We start from the raw sequence: 6,611 nt of genomic DNA on the forward strand, positions 1-6,611 counted from the left end.
ATGATGCCTCCATCTCTCTGTTTTCCAGCTCGGCCTAGAACAGTAATTCGCCAGTTGCCTCACATGTCACTCAACAAAAATTTGCAAGATAAATAAACAAACAACAAAACAAAACATATCAATCGTAGTACAGAATCTAAGGATATGGTGGCAGAGAAGGCCAGGGCTCCTGAAAGATGGTGAGCATGGCTTGCATTGTCTATAATCATCATAGATTAGGCTTGCATTTTGATTTAATTTCCTAATATATTTTTACATCCCATGAAGCAAGTCAATATATATATATATATTTTACAATTCCCACGAAGCAAGTAAAATAGATAAGGGATCTCCTTTTGAACAATGAAAAAATGGAAGCAGGAAAAGAATTACTGATTCCCTCACCGCTGTACAGCTGGTTTCAGAGAGGAGGTGACACTGACGTTCTGGATCCTAGTTCCACAAGTTTTTGCCTTTTGAAGGGAGGAGGGTAATTCCTCGGGAGTCACTTAAGGAGCGTACCATAAAAATAGGTCTGTAAATGGGCGACGGCGATTTTACACTAATGGGTTTGATCATCAAATCCATAAGCTTTCGCATTAGCCGGGAGGTTCCGTCCCATTAGAAGCTTCAGCAACATTCCCAGCCAGGAACGTTGGCTCTGACGCATCTGGTTCCTGGGAACCCCCATCTTATCAAGACGAACTAGGTCTTCTGACAATTTTTTGACGACGACAAAGTTCTGCCGCCATTGAACATACCATTTTTCTCCTTGCAAGTTTTAACCCTGTTTCCTTATTCTGCCCTCTGGGTCCACACAATCTAAACGCTTTGACATGTGGTACTTGAAATACACGAAACCAATTTTCATGGCCGTCCCCTTCCTTGGGTTGTGCCTCTTTCTGAATGGACAGCCTCAGCCCATGGAAACATCGTTCAGGAAGCAAGGTCCTCCATCTCAGCAAGCCCAGCTCATTGTCTGCAGGGTGAGCTGAAGAGTGTCAAGCTCCTTTAAATGTGCTATCAAGAGCGGGTGAGACTGGGGGAGGTGCAGAACAGCATGTCCGTGGCTCCCTCATTCTTTGATACAATATTTCTCTTCGTGCTTTCTGGCGGCCATGTCATTCTGCTGCCGAATATTGGTTTTAAATAGTTTTGCTGGCATAAAATTTACATATACACTGAACATGGTTCAGTCACCTTTAAAGAGTTGCATAGCAGGATCACACTCAGTTCTACTACTCCCTCTCCCCTCCTGCATTCATTATTTGCTCCCCAACTCCCCTCATCTTTTCCACCTTCCTTCCCTCCTTCCCTTTCCAGCCTCCTACCCTGTCCCTGTTAAACCACAGCATCAGTTATTGTCTGTATGCATCCACAAACTGGGAAACCAAACAGAAACTATAAAACACAAAACATGGGGGAGAAAGAAATAATAACAATATAAAAATAAAGAATATGAACAAAAAGACCGCCAGTAGTATTTAAAAAAAAGCCAAGAGAAGAAATGTCTATCTTGGAAATATTTAAACCTATAGCAAATTCATGTTAGGTCAAGAGGCAAGTCATCCGACCAGATATCATTTATACTGTAGCTCCAACTAGTATAATAAACTGTACAAAAATCTCTGTCTGATAACAAAACTGTTCTTGGCCCTTGACTGTGGCCAGGAAGGGGATAGGGGATCTGCCAGAGGCTTCATCTGACAAGATACTCTGCAGATGAATTTTGGGGTCCCACCGTCCTTCATATCTGCTGCCTGATATTGTGCTTACTAACACTCAACAAGTACTTATTTTTCAAATGTAGGCTGCTAAACCATGAACACTCCATTCTACAGTGTGTGATTGATTTTAGGGAAATTGAGACATGAGCCTTTATGACTTCTGTATCCTTGGGTTCCACCTTGGCAGACTCAGCAACTGCATATAGAAAACTCGTGGGAGGGGCAGGAAGTGGGACACTTACATTGTCTCAGGTGAGTGGGGCAGCTAACTGAAAGACCAGCAGATCAAGACCACCAATGGCTCTGTGGCAGAAAATGAGCCTGCTTCCATAGAGACGTATAGCCTCAGAAATCCACAGGGGGTGGGGGGGTTCTACTCAGTGCTCTAGGTTTGCTGTAGGGTCGCTGTGATTGGAATCCACTCAACAGCAATGGGTTTGGTTTGGGAGAAAAAAACCCAAACTACTCTCAAGTTGATTCAAACAGAGCATGACCTTATGTACGGTTTCTGAGACTGTCAATCTTTAAGAAGCAGATAGCCTCGTCTTCTTCTCTTGAAGAGACTGGTGGATTTGAACCACCAATCTTGAGGCAACCAGGACTCCTTATAAGTAATCTGGTGATAAGTTGAAGTATACATACAGGAGTAGGTTCATAGGTTATATACAAATGCTATGGAATTTTACATGAGGAGCTTGAGCATCTGTGGATTTGGGGTATTTTTAGAGGCCCTGGAACCAGTGCCCCCCACCCCCAACTTGGATACTGAGAGACAACTGTACTGGTAATGGTTAAGAGTTTAGGTTTTGGCATTAATTCAACATGTGTTAATAATCTCATCTGCAGCATTTACTAATTTTGTGAGCCTGGACAAATTATATTATTTCTCTTTGCTTCAGATATTCCTATATAAAGGGGATGATAATACATATTTCAGAAAATTATCAGAAGGATTAAATATGTACAATACCTAAAACACTGCTTGTTATAGAAGCACTCAAAAATGGTAGTTATATTTTTTAGCTGATGAGAGTAAGCGAAAAATTCCATTTTGCCATGATTTATTTTGTGTTCTAACTGTTCAACACAGGTACTATTACTCTCACCATCTCGCCTTCATTCACACACCTGATGCCTTTTTAAAAATTTTTTTCAAGTCACTTTTGACAGCATTATCCATCACAACCTAGATTAACCAATTAATTAACCCAGATTAACCAATAGGTTAAAATTGATCTAGTCATCAGAATCCCATGGCCATAGTTGTTGGGCCTATTATAAATGCACATCATCTCTCTTAATTTTTTATTATTTAAGCCCAAAGAATGTTATCAGGAATAATTTCATGTAGTAATCCCCTAGGAGCTTTATTATTGTGTAGCCTCAGATGTCCTTGTAAGAAACATCACAGCTATAGTTGAAACCTCGTCTAGTTCCCTTCTCGATCTCCCCAGAGGTAACCATCCTTTCTCACTCACATCGCAGCCTCATTCTTTGCCGCCCACTCATGAAAATACTTTGACACTGTATCAAACTTATGTTACCAAAGACAGGTCTTTGGTGAGCAGGGTTAACCAACTCTAGTAAATTCACACAAAAACAAGAACTCATGGAGGAAGATGAAGTTGTTTAGAAATAAAAGCTGGAAAACCCGGTCTCAGAAAGCCCATGGATCCTGATCACTGTGGGGTTCAGAATATCTTAGTAGGATGAATGTGCGCACATCTTTTGGCTCCTTTCTGCACACCACGGAAGAGAGTGGAATGGAAGATTCCGTTTTCTGGTGCTCACCTTGTGCCCTGGGGAGAAGAAGACATTGTGACCCTCCAGGAAGACGGCATAATTGCCTGGTGTGGGGAGAATGGAACAGCCAAAGGAGAGGCAGAGGGTTAAATCAGGGAAAAGCTTGTTGGGTAGATGGGACACATTAGTTCTTGGTGGATGGGAGCACAGGGGCTCTATTCCTGATGATGCCACGTAACTTAAAGGTGACCTTTTTCTCTTACCTGTATCAAATATGCATTTTTACATAAAAACAAGCTATTTTAAAACAATAGAAAAATACCGCATTAAGAAAAAATGGCTCTTATGTTCGCAAAGTGCCATCAAGAGAAGGCAGGTAGAAGAGGGAAAGGTGGAAAGAAGAGTCCGGTGATATCTGTAGCAGCCACGGTGCAGCTGAGCTGTCCGTGTATTAACCCCGCTCCCAAAGAAATCAGGTTGGACTACTCTGCATGATGGCAGGCTGGCCTCCGGCCAGTGTTTGTCTTTTATCTAAGTACAAGCAGATCTTCTCCACACTTGTCTAACTCGGTCATATTTTAGTTGGTTTCAAGGACCATAACGCTGCTCAGATAAGCTTAAGCAAAAGGAGGAATTAATTATATGAATCTGAGTGTCTCACGAAACTCAAGGACCTTGAGAGGAGGCAGGCCTCATTAGGGCTCAGGGGAAAAAGGCCACATCACCCTCCTCCCTGTCACGGTGACTAGGTGAAGGTGCAAGGATTCACTTATTGTGGAGAATTTTGCTATGGGTGCTGTGCTGTCAGAAGGAGTCTCGAGGAGCACGGGGATGGGAGGAATACACTGGATCCTTTACCCTGTAGCACTTTCTTTCTAAACTCTTATCTAGGCTCAAGGTCTCCTCTAGAATTTTCAGCATCTTTTTTTTTTTTTTTACCCCGGACTAGAGTTATCCTGAATGTTTATAAGATGATAGCAAGCAGCTTGTACCATGCCTTTCCCTTAAAGAAACAATTTACTTTGGAGTGTCAGGGGCTTCAAAAAACTGTTCTGCAAAAGGGAGATGCATGTGGGCGAAGCCTCCGTTGCCCCTCCGGCCATAGACTGGCCATGTGAATAACCTTGCGATCCTGAAGAATGCATTGGGAAGTGGACTACTACAGATGGAATGGGGTTAAAATTTAACACCTTATCATTTGATTTCCCTCAAAAGGGAGATGGACATATGTCCGCGTGGGTTCGAACCCCGCTCCTGGTACCAAAATGTGTTGGACAGGGTTCTCTAAAGAGACAAACCAGATTGCTAGCAATTATATATAAATTATAACAAATTTTAAATTTGTTCTAGTTTTTAATATTTCCTGCCTTCTTTTCAATTGGGGTTTTTAATCTGTTTTACTTTACTTTGTTATTGCTGTTAGTTTTTTAATTTGTATTTATTTTTGTATATGAAATCCAGGAGAGGGAACGCTATCCAGTCAGTAACTGGATTATTGGTTCCTTGTGGGTATGGCGGCAGTCCTGGTGGCAGAGTGGTTCTGTGTTGGGCTGAGATCTCAAGGTCATCAGTTCCAAACCACTCACCTCCATGGGAGAAAAATGGCCAATGAGCACATGTGGGATTAATTGAAGGGCAGAGAGATAAATGACTCTGCGAGCCTTGACTTTCTTGTCTCGCTCTTTGATCATTGGACCAGTGTGCGGCTGCCTTGCTTGTTCTGTGCCTCCATCTGCAAGCTACACTACCTGTGGGACGCCTAACTCGTGGACTGTGTCGCTGTAATTTGAGGTTTCTTCAAGACCTGCTTCACCACGCAATTGGAATTTACATCTCTTGACCTGGGGATTGTCGGACCCTGTCATCTGGCTGACTGTTGATGACCTGCCCGTCTTGCTGTTTGCTGCTTGTGCCCAGATTGCCTGAATTGCTCTACAGAGGACTACCCGGCAACCAGTGTCTCACAGGAGTGAGTTGCACTGAGCCATTTGTAGTGCTTTATAATTTAATTAACTGTTTATCTTATGTTATACATTTATCTCTATAAATATATATATAATTGTTAGCATTCTGGTTTTGTTTCTCTAGAGAACCCTGCCTAACACAGAAATGATTGTACAACTCAAAAGTGTTTGAACTATTGAATTGTACGATATATGAATTATATACCAATAAAACAGTTTTTTTAAGTTTAAGGAAAAATAGAATGAAAAGTTCATGGAATGTTTATTTTTCATTATGTCCCTTGACTCGTTTAAGAAAGGGTTTTATTTGGTCTTCAGCTGTTTAACTTAACTCCATGGTTTCTTGAGACTCTCAGAGGTAACTCAGTGCATCAGGAAGTGAGACCTCATTTAGAGTAGAGAAGTACAATGGTTACAATGGTTAGCATTGAGCTGCTAACAAGCGGTTTCAACCCATCGGCCTCTCCCCACCCCTCCGCTCCATCCCTGAGGAAAGATGGTGTTTTCTAACTTAACTTCTGTAAAGAGCTACAATAGGGGGCGGGGAGGGGAGGGGGGGAAAGACTGACAGAAGTAGTTCCACTTTCTCCTATAGAGCCAGAATGTAATCGACAGCAATGAGGATTTGGCTCTTTTGTTTGATTAAGAGATCATTTATTTTTTTCTCCTTTTTCCTGTTATAATCTACAGGAGAAAGACGGGGCTTTCTACTCCTGTAAACAGTCTCAGGAACCCAAAGGGAGGTCATTGTCTTGAGTCAACTTGATTTGATGGCAGTGAGTTTGGTTTGGGTATTGTATTCTACATGAATCTACTTAAATTATCTCAAGAAAAAAGGAAGATTATTAGAATCACTACATAGGTAAGATTACAACTGGGAACAACCACCACAAAATTATCATTTAAGCCCCCAAATGAAATGAGATTAAGACCGCTTGGAGACTGGCAGTAGACCAGGGACAGGAAATGGAGATGCTGTTACAACACAGGATGTACACGTACGTGTCTAGAAGGGGCTGGCTTTTCCTGCAGGAGGATGGGGCACGCAGGAGAGGTGGACAATTGGGAAGTTAGTAAAAGCACTGGCGTGTTGAGGTGAAGGAGATACATCAATGGGGATGGGAAGTGGGAAAGACATCTAGGGAGTAGGGACTAAATGGGGAATGGTATTAAGTAAATTTTATATCAATTCACCTCT

This window comes from Tenrec ecaudatus, chromosome 2 (assembly GCF_050624435.1).
Source record: "Tenrec ecaudatus isolate mTenEca1 chromosome 2, mTenEca1.hap1, whole genome shotgun sequence".
In the NCBI taxonomy this organism is placed as follows: domain Eukaryota; kingdom Metazoa; phylum Chordata; class Mammalia; order Afrosoricida; family Tenrecidae; genus Tenrec; species Tenrec ecaudatus.